Consider the following 18,733-nt stretch of genomic DNA (forward strand, 5'->3'; position numbering starts at 1 on the left):
CTCATCCAGAACGTATCATTTCTTGAAAGGGATTGCTGTCCGAATGCACATCTGAATCCCAAACAGAATCTCTAGTAAAATACGATCATTTGTGAAACAGGCAAATGACTGTCTCAGGGGCCCATTTCTCATTGTCAGACACATGTATGCAATGCTTTCACTGTGCATTGAGCAATAGGGATCAAAAACAGAATGGAAACAGACATGGAAACCAACGAGGATGGGATTTGAACCCATGCGTGCAAAGCACAATGGATTAGCAATCCATCGCCTTAACCACTCGGCCACCTCGTTAACAAAACTGGGCTGTCCCAACTGGGTTGGCGCGCTCCAGATGATCTTTTTCTTTTTTTTCCCTCGTACTCGAGGGTCATTTTCCTGTTCCACATGCGATTTCAACATTTTCCTTGGGAGATGTCAAGCCAGCAAGCCACTGCTGTGGTTCAGTGGCCAGCGTGGAGTTCAGTGGCCCTGTTGTACACAGAAAGCACATTGAGCTCCTTGGACATGAAAAGTTCCAGATAAAAGCCATTTGTCATCCTTTCTCTTGGTGTCGATGTTGCTATTGTATGTAAAGGTGGCAACTTGCTCAGCGAGCAGGCGGAGCACACACCGAATGCAGATGTGTCTGAGTGGTGTGTCCAAGTGGCTGCAAAAGGACAGCACTCCCGGGGCGCTGTGGCTTAGTTGGTTAAAGCGCCTGTCTAGTAAACAGGAGGCCCTGGGTCTGAATCCCAGTGGATAACCGCCTACGGCTAGACTTAATTAAATGCAAGTATTCATTTCCTGTCTTTAACACGACTTGTTTTTCTTAAAATGGATGCAACTTGCAAAACATGAAATACAAACCTTGCTAATCAGCGCTAGCAGCTGGCAAAAAAAAAGAAGTCAGCAATGTTTTTTTTCTTTAACCTTAACCCTGCTAATGGAGAAGAGTTAAACGACCGAGTCTATGCAGCTTAAACGGTGCGCATGTCGGGTTCTTAGCTGAAAGGGTGGTAAATCACGCTCACCCCAGTCCTTAATCTTTTAAAGAGGATACAAAATTGAACCTAGTCGCCACATCACATACATCCTGTTCAATGATAAAAAGGTAACATCTATCCTCGCTCCAGAGTAAATCTCACGTTGAGGGCATATTTTTTTTCACTTTACCGTGAATCGGGCTCGGCTGCACAGAGGAGAGAGCAGAGCAATGAGGTCACGGGGACAGGGGAGTCACACGCTGGCTGTTTGAACACGCGGAAGATCACTGAGGGATCCACAGTATATGGACCCTCCGTGCGCAATCAGTCCGCACTCCGGACTCTGAAACCTGCCATCCGAGTTAAGATCTCGGCAGAACCTGAAGCGCAGTTCCTTCTTAAAACGTAATCTGGTGAGCATTTCTAGAATCGTACTTGTATAGATGCAGCCTTTAATGTGTTGCTAGGTTAAAATTGATGACTTCTTGTATTTCAGTAGGCAACTGCCCTCTTGATTTTGGATTTAATTTCTTTATTACAGTGGCGCTTTTATGAAGCCAAGGGACCAGGGAGCTGCCCCAGTACTGGGATGGCCAGTTCGAAATCATAGAAACTATTGTCAATTCCAGTCCCATGTCAGTGCGAGCAGGGATTTTGACATCTTGTTTTGCTATGTTCTGCACCAACAGGCAGGTGGCTCGGCCATTCCGTTCCAGTTTGGGGGTACAACAGACTGCTAGGTTCAGTCTGATAAACTGAGCTGATGGTTGGAAGAAAACCATCTCAGCGTCCATTCTCTGTCCCTTCTTTAGGACAAGGCGTACCGGAAACCCTGCTGTTGACGCAGGAACGATCAGGTCCGATTCGTTTACTACCTGGCAGGCCTGAGGAATCGTCTGACCTGACCGAATGTTCTCGGGGTCACCGCTTAGAGAGTGGGCATCTGGGTCCACCCGTTTCCACAGCACACTGTTTACTGTGTCCAGCTGGGCGCCCAGTCGAACCAATAGGTCTGCACCAATGCAGACCGAATGGGTCAGCTGAGGTGCTACCTGGAAGTAGTGAGCAAACTTCCTTTTTCCGATGGAGATGGAAGCTACACAGCTTCCTTTGCTCCAAATGGACCTATGAGGTGGGGGTGCCCACCACAGAACCTGTGACTGCGTCACCAGGGTCACCTGACAGCTTCGCGACAGGTCCTCGAACAGACCTTCACTGATTATGGACTTCTCAGAGCTGAGGCTAAGAATTACATCATCAACCTGCACTTCTGCCACCTGGACCCCCTCCCACCACCATGGGGTGGTAGTCCTGGACCCCCTGAGGTACCAGGGTGCACAGAAAGGACTCCCATTCATTACCGGACAGGGAGATCCACTCTTCTTCAGGGATGAAAAGGGGGTGTGCTTTACCTGGCGGGTCAAGCAGCTGCTCGGAGCACTGCTCCTGTAGTTGGGAGACCGTGGGAGTGCTGGCCTGGGCAGGACTTCCCTGTAGTTTTGGAAAGCAAGAAGAGACATTTATTCTCGTCCAGAGGAACCAGGAGGAACCTCCAACTCAGCTATAGTGTTCAGTGGGCACTGTGTGATCACAGTATAACCACTGAATCCCCCTTTTTGCTGTGCAACAGGCTTAGGGTTTTTGACCTGAGCCCACAATTTTCCACGCTGGCAGTCCACCAGAGGCTCCAGCCTGTCAAGCAGGTCTTGGCCAATGAGTAGTGGCTCTCTTTTTAACCTAGAGATGTAAACAGGATGCACCATGTTCATTGGCCCGAACCTAAGTGCCACCCACACTCGGTGTGTGATCCTGGCATGATCCTGGGTATAGCTGGAAATATCTATCTTACACGGTTCTACCTTAAGTCTGATGCCTTTTCCTTTCTCTACTCGTTTGAGCTCGCTGAGTAGATCGGCTGACATCAAACTAATTTCAGCCCCAGTGTCAATCAGTGCTTCTCTATCTAAGACGTTTTCAAGAAAAACCTTGATATAAATACGCCTTGCTTTGCCTTTCTGGCTGAGATTCCCTAAGAATTGTTGGAAGCCTGCCTTTTCTTTGACTTCAGGGGCGGGGTCAGCGCCCAACTCAGAGTCACAGCCTTCTTCCAGGCAGGAACCCTCCCACCCAATCAGATAGACTGAGGGAGGGGCTTGGGACGGATCCCCGCCTCCTCCAGTGAGAAGGGGCGTGGTCCCCCTAAGCTCATTCACACTTCTGGCATTCGGTGCGGAAGGTTTACCCTGTCCTGATCTCTCAGGCAGGGCTTGTTCAAGCCTGGCCAGGCGGGCTGCAGTCGACTCCCTGCGTCCAGTCTTATGATAGACTCTGCCTGAGCCCTTGCCTTCCCCGTAGCGCTCACGGCGGCTCTGACGCTTAGTGCGGTCCTGCCTGCCTATTTTGTGCCGGGGCTTAGCGAGCTCAGGAACCTCAGCTGCCTCGAGCTGAGGCGAGTCGTCAACCCTGCTGGCTTTAGTGGCGAACACGGCCGTTTTAGCAGGTTTTCGCTCTGAGGAAGCAGAGACTTCAGCTCCCCAGGCTTTTTGAGCCAACCTTCTAATGTCAGCCATTTTCATCGCTGTGTGTGCATCACAATCATTTTCCTGACTGAGGGATGCAGATTAGCAATGAATAAACCTTTGAAATTCACGTTCTCTTCGCAACCCTCTTCATTCCGCCCTGCAAAATAAGTGCGCCTAAGCCTCTGATAATAGTCGCGAGGGGCTTCAGCTTTTTCGTGCTTAATATGGTGCACAGCAGCCACGGCAGCTATGGGATCGATAAAAGCCGAAAATTCTCCGATCATTGCCTGACACAGCTCCTCAAAGCTATTACAGACTTCCGGTCCTTGTCTAGACATCCACTCGTGGATCGCTCGGCTGGTAGTTTTCCTTACTTACATAGCCTTTTCCTGTTCGGACGCTTCGGGCATAAACTGCAAAGTATATCTCAGCTCATCGATGTAGGTCTCCACATTATTCCCTGACACTGACGGGTCAAACCTTTCTACATCTTTGGCTAACTGCCTCAGGGAGTGGAGGTTAATTTTTACGGTTTCTCCGCGGGCAGGGAGACGGCCGTGATCAGGAGCAGGGGGTCTATGCCTGAACTGACTCGCCCTTGCGTTTCGCGCAGGACTCGGCGATCTCCCCCATGCCGATCCGACCACAGACCCTGGCCGGGAGAAACCTCCTCCCGGCGCGCTGGGTGAGCGCTCCGGGCTGCTAGGTGGGCTGGCATGCAAGTGGGATCTAGTCTATTTTGCTTCCAGTACGGCAGCATCTGACTCCTTTTGCCTTTCCTGGCTGAGCTCATTTAAACTCTCAATTTCTTTTTCTTTTTCTTTCGAGCTCCCTTCCAGGTCTCTCCTAGCTACCTCAGCCGCAGTTTCTCTAGCAGACAAGTCATCTAATTTACCTAAAACTTCCCTGAGTCAGTCTTCACTTTCCTCATTTTTCACTCTCTTTTCTCTGATTATATCCAACAACTCGACTCGCTCCACCTTATATCTTTCTAGCGTTCCCTGAAGCTTTTGAAACTTTGTCAGCTCGGACAAAGACAGTTCCAGCTGTTTAGCTAGATTTAAGGTGAAACTCGATAGGACCAGAACTGCGTTCACAGACACTCCTGTGTTAAGCTGGTTCGCTACCTTAGCTACTAAATCTACTTGCAGCTTCTCAATATCATCAAAGTTCAACTTTTCGATACCACTCCAGTAACCAGGATTGTCGTCGCTAGAAATAGTACTTATAAGCGACTCCACTTCAGACATTTTAGCAGCCATTGTCATTACGTCAGAGAAACTTTAAGAGTATTACTTTTTTTTTTCTTTTTCCAAAATACAGTATGGAATCTAGACACCCGAGCAGATGGATTTCCAATCAGCACACGTTACACTAAACGCTAGAAAACAGGGGGATTTCTTTACGCAGTTATCAGCACACCCGGTATTCGCGTATAGAAGCCGCGGTGCTGTGCTGAACTTCAGTTATTCTGTGCGACTGATTCTCATTTCATTCTAAACTCGCCCACCCAGGGACGCCATTAAATGTAATGGTTTGATGGGTTTACTGAGACAATTATTAATTGTAGCAGTAATCACAAGGTTGTTCGTTGGGGCTTTTAGAAAATCAATCGTCAGAACAACTAACAACGCACACACAGGGGTTCAATAGACTAGATACATTTATTAATATAAATTGTGCACCAAACATATACTAGTCTGCCTGGATACGAGTGGCAGACCTTACTGTGAGGGTTATCAATATACAAGGTATATAATCCCGAAGAGATGCAAACACAAAGAGATACACAACAGAGAATATATGTCAATATATATCGTTCGGTTACCAAATCGCTAATCAGTGTTATTACCCACTGTTACTCTAAACTCGGAAGTAAATACATTACTCATGAATTAAATTGATAACAACTTGTGTTGAGGTACAATTAAATTCTCGAGACGCAATGTAGAACATGGGGTTTACTTATCCACTGTGTATGGATTTGGAATTTCCCGGCACGAACACCAAACCAGCTGACAGGCTCTGTTGCAGCCTCTGTTCCAGCGGTTGTCCAATGGGCGTTGTCCCGGCGTCCTCTGGCTACCGGCCAACCAGTCAAGGTGCAGCTCGGAGTAGGACGGGCGGAGGAATCTGACTGCGGCGCGCAGGGCAGTCGTTGCTCCGAGGGGATCTACCAGCAGTCCGGCTGGCTGGTAGAAAGTCTCTATGCACAGAGTGTGACCGCGAGTCCTCACAAGTCACTCTTGTGCCTGGGAAGAAGCTGGTTCGTTCCCGGTCCAGCACTGCTTCTGAATAAGCTATTCAGGTTGTCGACGAGGGTCCAACTGTAGGGTCCAACTGTCCAACACAAACACAATCTGTGGCGTTTAGCGTGACAGTCTTGCAGGCATCGTGCTGTCTCACTGCAATACTATACCGCTGGAGGAAACAGTCCATCTGGCCATGAAACTCATTTGAACGTCTAGCTACAGCAACTAACAATATCATGATTTATTCAGGATGTGTGGAATCAGCACGTCCCGGAGACAGCTTCCGAAATCGTGAGCATTCTCTGGTGGTGTCCTGCAGGGCACCTGTGGGCGTGCGTTGGTGGTATAGTGGTGAGCATACCTGCCTTCCAAGCAGTTAACCCGGGTTCGATTCCCGGCCAACGCACTGGCGATTGGTTTCAAATGCTGTCATGAGCCTTGGATTGTGACTAGCAAAGCGCAGCCTTTTGAAAAACGGAATGCAAAACAGAATTGAAGGAGAATCTTACAGGGGATTCTGAGCGGTGTCTGCATACACGCAGTCCGATACGGGTGCTGAAAGCTTGAGCTACTCTCAATGTCATGCTGCCTTTCCCCGGAGTAAATCTGTTACATTGAAAGAATGCTTCTGGCAGGTTCAAAAAGGGACCCTTGTTAATTGGAGAAATCAATGATTTCGAATGAATTCTGTATGCGTTAAAAGACAGCTATACACAGAAAACATGCAGGACACTGCTCATGATGTTTCCCGAGCCGAAACACAGTGCGTTTTTCCAAGCCATCTGACAAAGCCCGCCCACTGAAAACTGCAGCAGATCGTGTAAAGACGTTCAACTTTGTAACTACTGCACGCACAGGAAGCAGAATAAATTCCTCTTTTCCGGTTTTATTTATGCGAACCATAAATAAACCAAATAAACCAAGTTGCAAGAGGCCCGCACCCACAGCACAAATTGCGCAGCCTAGGCCACCTCCTGCACGCCACCGCCTCCTGCTGGGCCCACTCTTTCGCACACTCACACGCCACACTAACAATCAAAAGTGTGGGCAAAACAAGAAAACGAGCGCACCGTTTCCTACACATCTGCAGTCACCGTTGCGCATTCGCAGCATGTCCCGGGATGCAATTCGGCCTCATTTGCATAACTCCAGACCGGCAGATCGCCACGCAAGCTCGCGACGTGCGCCTGCCACACACCGAACAAACCTTTTCAGCAATTTCCAAAAAACGGGCCTGCTCGCCTGCCCACAAGGCTCCATCTCTTACCTGCTCTCCAGAGCCTGCTGCCTTCTGTGCTTTTCTCTCGGCACCGCTGCAGCGCACACAACTCCTGCAGCGGGAGGGGGGGAGAAAGTTCCCGCGCTCCGCCGCAGGGAAGGCTTGCTCCGTGCGCACACGTCCTTTCGATGCCAGTCCAACAAGTGCTCCGCATTAGCTGCGTCGGGGCTCCGGGGTGTCGCACCTCACCTCACCTCACCTCGCACTGCCCCCTCCTTGAATGTCTGCCGCTGGGCATGCCCCACTCTCCTCCGCCTTATCTTATCGCGTGTGAGCACCGACAATGGCCACAATGCCGGGGAATGGCACCTGTAAATTAATTCTCTTCTCTTGCAGCCTGAGATCATGTCCTTCTTTTGGCTCCCTCCAGTTCTGATAAAAAATCTCACTCTTAGATTTGTTAATTTTTGCGGATGAAGCCAAAGAGAAACGATCACAGCACTGCAGAGCTCTGCTAATTGAGGCATTGTCAGAGAGGAGCAGGGTCATCCATGTATAGAGATGTCTTTACCTCTCCTCCCCCACTTCCAGGCACTGGTATCCCATTAATGGCCTGATCCTGGCGCAAGGCACAGGCTAAGGGCTCCATAGCCAAAACGAATAACAAGGGGGATAATGGGCAGGCCTGCCTCACCTCTGAACAGACTTCAAAGGGGTGTGATCTATTGCCATTAACCATTACTCTGCTGTTGCTACCTGTGTACAGCAGGTTAATCCACTTTCTCATGATGGGGCAAAAATTCATGTGCTCAAGTACCAATGTTAAGTACTGCCGGTTTAGGCGGTCAAAGGCCTTTTCTAGGTCTACACCTAAAATGCACAGAGGGAGGGAGCGATCCTCTGAGTACAGACAGACATCCCTCAACAAGGCCAGGTTGTCGCTCATCAGGCGTCCTGCTATCCCACAAGTCTGTTCTTTCCCTACCAGTGAGGCCACTACATTTTGTAGGCGCAGGAAAAGGGCTTTGGACAGGATCTTAGTGTCCACGCCTAACAGGCTGAGGGGTCTCCAGTTCTTTATGTCATTCTTTGCTCCTTTCTTAAACAAGAGAGAGATAGTGCCTTCTCTTAAGGAGTCAGGCAGCAATTCTGTCTTATAGCTTCCCTCGAATAGGAGCAGTAGCGGATCCTGAAGCAGATCCCAAAAGGTGCAATAAAATTCTTTAGGGAGCCCGTCAGCACCCGGAGTTTTCCTCTTCTGTAAGCTCTCCATAGCCTGTCTCAGCTCTTCTATTGTCAAATCCCTCTCAAGTACTTCCCTATCTTCTTCACTCAAAACGTTTTCTAGCTTTGAGGTAAAAAAATGAATTTCTTCATCCTTTACCTCTGTAGAGCTGTACAGTCTTGAGTAGAAGGCCTTGGTGCAGGAGAGGATAGCACTCGGCTCTGTTCTCTCTCGTCCCTCCTCATCAACTACACTTTCCATGACAGACTTGGAGCCTACCACTTTCCTGAAAAAGAAGCGAGTACACTTCTCATTTTCTTCCAAGAACTGCACTCTGCTTCTTAACAGCACTCCTCGACTACTTTCTTCGGCTATGCTCCGGATGTCCTTTTTTAAAAGGGTGATATCCTCGAGCACAGCGAAGCTACTGTGCAGCATCGTGTAGAGACGCTGCAGCTGCCTCTGTTTCCTGGCTAGCACTCCTCTCCGTCTGGCAGCAGCCTTCCTTCCCTCAGCCATGAAAAAGGCCTTTGTCCTCATCTTCACCTCCTCCCACCACTCTCCTACTGACCCGTACAGACACTGCAAGGACAGCCACTGTGATAGTTTCTCCTTGTAGCAGGATACTACCCCCTCGTTCTCTAGCAGCTTAGTGTTGAGTTTCCAGAGGCCTGGGCCAAAGACAGTCCCGCCCTTGAGTTCCACTCTACACCCTAAAGCCTGATGATCTGAGAAGAAAACAGGCTGAAGAGTGACCCCAACAACTTTCACTCTCTCTGAGACAAAGCAATAGTCAATTCTGGAGCTGCTATTCCTCCCTGACCATTTATATCCTGCTGTTGTGGGATATATACATCTATATGTGTCTGAGAGTTTAAAGTCTTGAACTAAGTTTTGCAGGGCCAGTGAGCTGGAATCCAATTTTATCAGAGAGCTAGACTGCCTGTCTGTGTGCTCTAAGATACAATTAAAATCCCCTCCCACTATCACGTCTGTGCTACTTAACAATAGGGGAGAGAGTGCCTTGAGTAGCTCCACCCTTCCTCCCACGTCAGTAGGACAATACACATTGATTAGCCGCAGGTTAACGGTCCCCCATTCCACATCCACACAGCAACCTGCCATCTATGACCCTCTGAATACTTTTCAATTTGAAAGCCCATCCTTTGAAAAGAATGGCCACGGCAGAGGCTCTGTTGTTATTGTCCCCTGACCAAACAGAAGGCCCTTTATCCCACCTATCTTCAAAGCTTTTATACCTCTCTTGATAGGCTAAAGCACACTCCTGCAACATCAACACATCTCCCTCTCTCTGCTGGAGGTAATCAAAGACACACTGGCATTTAACTCTGTCATTGATACCTCTGGTGTTAAGAGAAATTATGTTTAGAGCCATATTACATAAGAAAGTGGAACCAGTCTTTACAAAACACATTTCTCTTCGGTCTCACCTGTTACCTTCTCTTTTTCTTTTTCTTCTTACCAATTTCCTGCCAGCCATCCTCTGAATGAGCCTTCATCAGGGTGGCAGCAGTAAAAGCGTTCACGGAGTCCATTTCAAGGAAGGGGGTAGAGGGAGGGGTGGAGGGGTTCCAGCTGTTCCCATCGCCATGCTCTCCTTCCTCCTCGCTCTGGGAGAAAACAGAGTCATTTTTCCTTTTCCTCAAGTCCAGCTCCTGGTAGCACTGAGGGGAAAGGGGTGCAGCCGATGCACCAGTCTCCTCTTCCCCCTCACCCACCAGCTATTGCAGATCCTCCGTGACGGACTGGATGGAGGAGAGGAGGGCATCTGTAGCACTTGCAGAGTCTGAGAAAAGCAGCTCCGCTGAATCCTGGGTATCGTCGCTGGACCCGCTCCACCGGTGGGGGCCCCACAATGGCCCTCGTTCTGAGGAGCAGGAGTGGGGGAGGGGTCCTCGCTGTTCTCTGGGGTTTTCAAACCCTCGTGCTTGTCTGGTGCAGTCTGCGGTTGTGGGAGCGTAGTGGATTTCTCTTCCACCGGCCCCGGAGCCACAGCAGGACTGATCCTGGCTGGAGGCTGAGACTCTTTGTTCAACAAGGGTTCTTTGTTTGACTTGTTGTTTGCTTTGGCTTTTCGGGCCGGTTTGGCTGAAACAAGCACTGCCTCATCCTTTCTCATTTTGAGTTTATTGGCGTAGGCTTGAGGGCAGTTCTTAAAAACGTGTCCTTCCGAGCCACATAAATTGCACTTTGGCAGCATTGAACAGTCAGAGGCTAAATGTCCCTGTTTGCCACAGGTCTTGCAGCATTTCACAGTGCAGGACGATGCCAGGTGTCCCACAGCACCACAGCGCCGACGCACCTTTGGTTGTCCCACATAAAAAACATAGCCATTGCAGGCGCCCAGCCGGATTGTAGAGGGCAGGTGCCTTAAGCCTCCATTTACATTGTCCGGTAGCAAGCGAACCTCGAATTTCCTTGCTCCTGTTTTTATACCGTCAACATCTCTAACCTCAGTTCCATGGTGGACTGTGCAGTACTGCTTAAGCCAGGTGTGAATGTCCTCCGTCTTTGCCATTTCCGAGAACATAACAACATGCACCGTTTTCCTCTCTCTCTGTGTCAGAGGCTGCAAGTTGATCTTCTCAAGGGCAGGAACTTTCCCTCTTTTTGCCTCAAACACATCCACACATTGTTCAAACAGAGAATAGGTAGCAAAAACAACCTCAAATGCTTTCTGACCTGGGAGAGCGAAGATGAAATCCAAGTGCCGAGGTTCAAAGCCAAGTTCCTTCTGTAACACTTTTCTGCCTAACTGCATACGATCCATGAAGAGGTCATCCAAAAGCTCAAAACGTACAGCATTCTTGCGGGATCCAAAGGTTGCCATCTCAAACTGCAAAACAAACACTGCTTCCAGAAAACAAGAAAACAATCCAACTACACCAACTACAGGCTGATCAAGGTATCTCCCCTGCCAGGTAAGCCGAGAGCCGCAGGCGATGAGCCCGGAGCTGAACGGGCCCCACTGGCTCGTTTGTAAGGCCAGGTGCATTGCCAACCACGACCGGCAGGGCAGAGGGCTTGAAGGCGGCCTGGGCTCCTGCAGCTGTCCAGCCACGCACTCTGGTTTCTCTTCATCTCGTACAAATCTTTTGCCTTTTACTAAAGATTTCCATGGAGAGGAGCATGAATGAGTTCCATACAATTTTTGTGCTACCCTGCCTTCGGGTGGGGCGCAGCTGGGCTGGTCAAAGAGAGAAAACAAAACCGCTCACAATCGCTCTTACAATGCAGTAAGTAGCACAGGCTACTTAGGGAGTAGGCTGATGTGTTTAAAAACAACCAGCACCAGGCAGGAGTCAAACCTCCAAACTCCTAATCCATAGTCAGACACATTATCCATTGCACCACTGACCCTGGTGTGACATTGCAGGACTGTAACCCAGAGAGCTTAGCACTGCAACTAGTAAAATATTACCCCCGGTCCATTCTTTTCCAAAAGTGAGAAACACCTGTTTTCTACATTTTGTCTGTTTTAAAATCATATCTCTTTAAACCAAACCAAGAGTTTGTCTTTTGCACTGATATTCTGATTCATTTCGATTTCCAAAGCATCATAAAATTGTCCCTTCCTCCAGACTCTACTTCTCTCTTGTAGTAGTACAGCAGACCTTTCCAGGTGAGCAGATCACAGAGTCCGAAATGAGCTTCCTCCATCAAGCAAAGTACCTGAACATGACTCTGTCATCATAAAAGCGCCCCTGTAATAAAGAAATTAAATCCGAAATCAAGAGGGCAGTTGCCTACTGAAGTTCAAGAAGTCATAAATTTTAACCTAGCAACACATTAAAGGCTGCATCTATACAAGTACGATTCTAGAAATGCTCACCAGATTACGTTTTAAGAAAGAACTGCGCCTCAGGTTCCGCCGAGATCTTAACTCGGATGGCAGGATTCAGAGTCTGGAGTGTGGAATGATGGCGCACGGAGGGTCCACATACTGTGGATCCCTCAGTGATCTTCCGCGTGTTCAAACCGCCAGCGTGTGACTCCCCTGTCCCCGTGACCTCATTGCTCTGCTCTCGCCTCTGTGCAGCTGTGCCCGACTCATGGTAAAGTGGAAAAAAATATGCCCTCAACGTGAGATTTACACTGGAGTGAGGATAGTTGTTACCTTCTTATCGTTGAAACGGATGTATGTGATATGGCGACTAGGTTCTTCTCCATTAGCAGGCTTAAGGTTAAAGAAAAAAACATTGCTGACTTCTTTTTTTTTTGCCAGCCGCGAGCGCTGATTAGCGAGGGTTGTATTTCATATTTTGCAAGTTGCATCCATTTTAAGAAAAACAAGTCGTTCAAGACAGGAAATGAATACTTGCATTTAATTAAGTCTAGACGTATGCGGTTGTCCATAATGACCAGTTCTGTTCGAGAACACAGAACAAAAAAAGGCACCACTGGGATTCAGACCCAGGATCTCTTGTTTACTAAACAGGCGCTTTAACCAACTAAGCCACGGCGCCCTGGGAGTGCTGTCTTTTTGCAGCCACTTGGACACAACACTCAAACACATCTGCATTCGGTGTGTGCTCCGCCTGCTCGCTGAGCAAGTTGCCACCTTTACATACAATAGCAACATCGACACCAAGAGAAAGGATGACAAATGGCTTTTATCTGGAACTTTTGATGTCCAAGGAGCTCAATGTGCTTTCTGTGTACAGCAGGGCCACTGAACTCCACACTGGCCACTGAACCACAGTAGTGGCTTGCTGGCTTGACATCTCCCAAGGAAAATGTTGAAATCGCATGTGGAACAGGAAAATGACCCTCGAGTATGAGGGAAAAAAAAGAAAAAGATCAACTGGAGTGCGCCAACCCATGTGAGGACAGCCCAGTTTTGTTGACGAGGTGGCCGAGTGGTTAAGGCGATGGACTGCTAATCCATTGTGCTCTGTACACATGGGGTCGAGTCCCATCCTTGTCGCTCTCCTTGTCTGACACTTGTGCCCGTTCGGTGTTGGCCCTCCTGTTCTTTGCTCCGGTACTAGAGCCGTACATTTTCTAGCGGTGGCTGAACATGGTATAGTAGCCTAACGTCGGTATCGAGCAGTGACAGTAACAGTATTTACATGCCGGTGCTGCCAAGTGGCTCTGGGTTGATACCGCGTTTTCACTTACTTGCAACGCAAACGGAGAAAGCGATTTTTGACAGTCTCTCGAGAGACTGCACTAGGTGTTTAGGGATAGACTTTGTCAGTTCCCCCTGGGATGATGGCCTCTCAAATAGTTTGTGATTCCTCTAGACGTTTATACAGTAGAAGCCTGCTTCGTGGCTTAAATCCAAGCTAATGTAACGAGTTAGAGGTCTGATGCAGAACTGCGAATTCAATGAACGGGAACAGTACAGTACATTGCACTGTATGTGTGAGGAAAGCTGCCCCCTTCTGTCCTTGTCGACCGAACAGAGGACTGTAAAGGATACCGCCAAGAAACTTTAGGATGCTGGTTGGAATACAGCTCCAAAGAAGCCCCTTTGGGTGTTATGTCATCAAAAAGTAAGAACAGCGACTCTCCCTTTGATCAAATGCGCAACAGAGCTGTTTTCCGTGGAGCAGGTTTCAGACCCGTAGACCTGTTTTATTTGTAGGGCAGGGCGCATTCCCAAATGCAAATCTCCTGTTTTAGAAATGCTTTGGGCGGCGTGAAGTGAAAATAAGAAATGGACTCCAGATGCACATGGAAGCAATCAAGTGTTTCATCCGAGCTGTTTCAAAGACTGCTCAAGAGCTTTCCTTTCACAGAGGCACAACGATTAATGATGGGGGTGCACCCTTCAATGCGCCTTACGACTCTAGGGAGTGATTGAGACGATTCGTAGCGTGTGCTAATTTCCCTCTATTCCCCGTGTTGCAGTGGTAGGATGACGTAAATTCCTGCTTCGACACGTAATGGCATTATAATCAAGTGCAAGAGCTGAGGGCTTTAGTTTTGTTTCGTTTTCCATGGCGTTTGTAAGCACGCAAATCAAAGGCAATTCCTGTGTCTAACAGGAATGTAAATGCTTTTGAAAGTGCAGTGTGGTGCAGCTTGTAAAATCCTTATCCACATTTGTGGTTTGTTGCTGTTTTTTTTGTCTGCCAAAACTGCATTTTGACATCCGGACGGGGAGACTTTATCATTTGAACGTGAAGCCAGCCTTAAACCCTCTGAGGCGTGTCTGTCTGCCGGCACGTATTTTGTCAAAGGTATTTATTTTTTTTTAACGGAGAGCGACTTTGAAAAGGTTTCCGCAGCCACGTCGCACTCCGTGTAAGATTAAAGGAGGAATGCGGCGATGGCGAACTCGCTGTAGTCGTGGCCGAGTGGTTAAGGCGATGGACTCGAAATCCGTTGGGGACTCCCCGCGCAGGTTTGAATCCTGCCGACTATGGCGTCTGCCGCACGTCTCCTTATGCCTGCGCGGCAAAGGCGAAGTGCCGCTTCTCCTTTCCTGGTACTATAAAAACGCTAAATCGCTTGGCCCCGCTGCCATGGAAATGAGTTCTTCAGATAACCACACATCTTGCGTTCGCACCTCTGGTGTTGTACTTATGCCTTTGAAAACCTAATGAATAAAACTGAAAGAACCGACACAATATATAGGTGCTCGTAAAGCACGCATTAAAGAACTGTTAACAGCAAGGGTTTCAGTGGGTTAACTGAGGAGAAGGCGTGATCGCTAATTGTTGACATTGTATTTGGTGTTAGAAACATTCTTACTGTGCATGACGTGGAACAAATGTAGCCACAGAAATTGCATCACGCTTTCATGTATGCTATTGCAGACACCAACGTTGCCTAGATAGAAAACCGAAATAGCCGTGGGTTTGCTTGCTGGTCTGAAGGATCTCTCTTCGAATCTCTATCATTTGTCAATGGAAGTAAAAGGCGCTGCAATCTCATACGTTCAGAATTAAACCCGCAGCTGTTGTTCGACTTTATTTCTTGACTAATTACAACTTAGTGTCGCAAGAGCAGTTACATAAACTTGTCTGGTATATTTGAACACAAATGCCGTTCTTCAATTAAAACTAACAGTACATTGTCAGGGACATTCAGTTCTATACAAACAAGAGACAGACAAGGGAATATTTCTACCTTTCATGTGGACTACGTGTTGACTTAATGATCGGAATAATTGAAAAGTTCGGGTTCATAGCCGATGCAGTGCGTGCTAATTAGAACAACAGCAACGCTGAGCTCTTAGCACCGTACTGAGCCCAGGTGATTTCCTAAAGCTGTCAGGTGCAGTTCATTTACATGAAGGAAATCTCTTACTGAGTACGATTACAATGCAGTAAGTAGCACAGACTACTTAGGGGAGTAGCCCGATGCATTTAAAAACGACCCGAGCCAGGCAGGAGTCAAACTTACAATCTCCTGATTCGTAGTCAAACGCGTTATCTATTGCGCCACTGGCCGTCGTGTGACATTGCAGGACTGCAACCCGGTGAGCTCAGCACTGCAACTAGTAAACTATTACCCCCGGTCCATTCTTTTCCAAAAGTGAGAAACACCTGTTTTCTACATTTTGTCTGTTTTAAAACCATATTTCTTTAAACCAAACCAAGAGTTTGTCTTTTGCACTGATATTCTGATTCATTTCGATTTCAAAGAAAAAAAAACCTACCTTCCAAAGCATTATAAAATTGTCCCTTCTTCCAGACTCTACTTCTCTCTTTTAGTAGTACAGCAGACCTTTCCAGGTGAGCAGATCACAGAGTCCGAAATGAGCTTCCTCCATCAAGCAAAGTACCTGAACATGACTCTGTCTTCATAAAAGCGCCCCTGTAATAAAGAAATTGAATCTGAAATCAAGAGGGCAGTTACCTACTGAAATACAAGAAGTCATCAATTTTAACCTAGCAACACATTAAAGGCTGCATCTATACAAGTACGATTCTAGAAATGCTCACCAGATTACGTTTTAAGAAGGAACTGCGCCTCAGGTTCCGCCGAGATCTTAACTCGGATGGCAGGATTCAGAGTCCGGAGTGCGGACTGATGGCGCACGGAGGGTCCATATACTGTGGATCCCTCAGTGATCTTCCGCGTATTCAAACCGCCAGCATGTGACTCCCCTGTCCCCGTGACCTCATTGCTCTGCTCTCTCCTCTGTGCAGCTGAGCCCGATTCACGGTAAAGTGAAAAAAAAGATGCCCTCAACGTGAGATTTACTCTGGAGCAAGGATAGATGTTACCTTTTTATCATTGAACAGGATGTATGTGATGTGGCGACTAGGTTCAATTTTGTATCCTCTTTAAAAGATTAAGAACTGGGGTGAGCGTGATTTACCACCCTTTCAGCTAAGAACCCGACGTGCGCACCGTTTAAGCTGCATAGACTCGGTTGTTTAACTCTTCTCCATTAGCAGGGTTAAGGTTAAAGAAAAAAAACATTGCTGACTTCTTTTTTTTTTTGCCAGCCGCTAGCACTGATTAGCAAGGTTTGTATTTCATGTTTTGCAAGTTGCATCCATTTTAAGAAAAACAAGTCGTGTTAAAGACAGGAAATGAATACTTGCATTTAATTAGGTCTAGCTGTAGGCGGTTGTCCATAATGACCAGTTCTGTTCGAGAACACAGAACAAAAAAGGCACTGCTGGGATTCGTACCCAGGATCTCCTGTTTACTAGACAGGCGCTTTAACCAACTAAGCCACGGCGCCCTGGGAGTGCTGTCGTTTTGCAGCCACTTGGACACACCACTCAGACACATCTGCATTCGGTGTGTGCTCCGCCTGTTCGCTGAGCAAGTTGCCACCTTTACATACAATAGCAACATCGACACCAAGAGAAAGGATGACAAATGGCTTTTATCTGGAACTTTTCATGTCCAAGGAGCTCAATGTGCATTCTGTGTACAACAGGGCCACTGAACTCCACAATGGCCACTGAACCAGTGGCTTGCTGGCTTGACATCTCCCAAGGAAAATGTTGAAATCGCATGTGGAACAGGAAAATGACCCTCGAGTACGAGGGAAAAAAAAGAAAAAGATCATCTGGAGCGCTGCAACCCATGTCTGGACAGCCCAGTTTCCTAGACGAGGTGGCCGAGTGGTTAAGGCGATGGACTGCTAATCCATTGTACTCTGCACGCATGGGTTCGAGTCCCATTCTCGTCACTCTCCATGTGTGCCCGTGTGCCTTTGGCCCTCCTGTTGTTTGCTCCAGTACTAGAGCCGTACATTTCCTAGCGGTGGCTGAACATGGTATAGTAGGCTAACGTCAGTATCGAGCAGTGACAGTAACAGTATTTACGTGCCGCTGCTGCCAAGTGGCTCTGGTTTGAGACCGCGTTTTCACTTACTTGCAACGCAAACGGAGAAAGCGATTTTTGACAGTCTCTCGAGAGATTGCGCTAGGTGTTTAGGGATAGACTTTGTCAGTTCCCCTGGGATGATGGCCTCTCAAATAGTTTGTGATTTCTCTAGACGTTTATAGACTAGAAGCCTGCTTCATGGCTTAAATCCAAGCTAAGGAAACGAGTTAGAGGTCTGATGCAGAACTGCGAATTCAATGAACGGGAACACTACAGTACATTGCACTGTGTGTGTGAGGAAAGCTGCCCCCTTCTGTCCCTTGTCGACCGAACAGAGGACTGTAAAGGATACCGCCAAGAAACTTTAGGATGCTGGTTGGAATCCAGCTCCAAAGAAGCCCCTTTGGGTGTTATGTCATCAAAAAGTAAGAACAGCGAATCTCCCTTTGATCAAAAGCGCAACAGAACTGTTTTCCGTGGAGCAGGTTTCAGACCCGTAGACCTGTTTTATTCGTAGGGCAGGGCGCATTCCCAAACACGAATCTCCTGTTTTAGAAATGCTTTGGGCGGCGTGAAGTGAAAATAAGAAATGGGCTCCAGATGCACATGGAAGCAATCAAGTGTTTCATCCGAGCTGTTTCAAAGACTGCTCAAGAGCTTTCCTTTCACAGAGGCGCAACGATTAATGATCGGTGTGCACCCTTCAATGCGCCTTACGACTCTAGGGAGTGATTGAGACATACGTAGCGTGTGCTCATTTCCCTCTATTCCCCGTATTGCAGTGGTAGGATGACATAAATTCCTGCTTCGACACGTAACGGCATTATAATCAAGTGCAGGAGCTGAGGGCTTTAGTTTTGTTTCGTTTTCCATGGCGTTCGTAAGCGCGCAAATCAAAGGCAATTCCTGCGTCTAACAGGAATGTAAATGCTTTGGAAAGTGCAGTGTGGTGCAGCTTGTAAAATCCTTGTCCACATTTGTGGTTTGTTGATGTTTTTTCTGTCTGCCAAAGTTCCATTTTGACATCCGGACGGGGAGACTTTATCATTTGAACGTGAAGCCAGCCTTAAACCCTCTGAGGCATGTCTGTCTGCCGGCACGTATTTTGTCAAAGGTATTTATTTATTTTTTAACGGAGAGCGACTTTGAAAAAGTTTCTGCAGCCACCTCGCACTCTGTGTTAGATTATAGGAGGAATGCGGCGGGGGTGAGCTTGCTGTAGTCGTGGCCGTGTGTTTAAGGCGATGGACTTGAAATCCGTTGCGAACTCCCTGCACAGGTTTGAA

At 47.8% G+C, this 18,733-nt stretch overlaps 6 non-coding genes across 6 annotated transcripts; 4 read left to right on the top strand and 2 right to left on the bottom strand.

Annotated features, from left to right (window-relative positions):
* Positions 1 to 212: 212 nt before the first annotated feature.
* On the bottom strand, positions 213 to 294 carry trnas-gcu (transfer RNA serine (anticodon GCU)). Its single transcript has one exon. It is a non-coding gene; the product is annotated as a tRNA-Ser (tRNA).
* Positions 295 to 6,073: 5,779 nt separating this feature from the next.
* Positions 6,074 to 6,145, top strand: trnag-ucc (transfer RNA glycine (anticodon UCC)). Its single transcript has one exon. It is a non-coding gene; the product is annotated as a tRNA-Gly (tRNA).
* Positions 6,146 to 11,265: 5,120 nt separating this feature from the next.
* On the top strand, positions 11,266 to 11,382 carry LOC138234147 (U5 spliceosomal RNA). The gene has a single exon (XR_011187843.1). It is a non-coding gene; the product is annotated as a U5 spliceosomal RNA (small nuclear RNA).
* Positions 11,383 to 14,495: 3,113 nt separating this feature from the next.
* Positions 14,496 to 14,577, top strand: trnas-cga (transfer RNA serine (anticodon CGA)). Its single transcript has one exon. It is a non-coding gene; the product is annotated as a tRNA-Ser (tRNA).
* Positions 14,578 to 16,780: 2,203 nt separating this feature from the next.
* Positions 16,781 to 16,854, bottom strand: trnat-agu (transfer RNA threonine (anticodon AGU)). Its single transcript has one exon. It is a non-coding gene; the product is annotated as a tRNA-Thr (tRNA).
* A 374-nt stretch (positions 16,855 to 17,228) lies between these two features.
* trnas-gcu (transfer RNA serine (anticodon GCU)) lies at positions 17,229 to 17,310 on the top strand. The gene has a single exon. It is a non-coding gene; the product is annotated as a tRNA-Ser (tRNA).
* Positions 17,311 to 18,733: the final 1,423 nt, after the last annotated feature.

The sequence above is a fragment of the Lepisosteus oculatus genome, unplaced genomic scaffold (genome assembly GCF_040954835.1).
Source record: "Lepisosteus oculatus isolate fLepOcu1 unplaced genomic scaffold, fLepOcu1.hap2 HAP2_SCAFFOLD_74, whole genome shotgun sequence".
Classification (NCBI taxonomy): domain Eukaryota; kingdom Metazoa; phylum Chordata; class Actinopteri; order Semionotiformes; family Lepisosteidae; genus Lepisosteus; species Lepisosteus oculatus.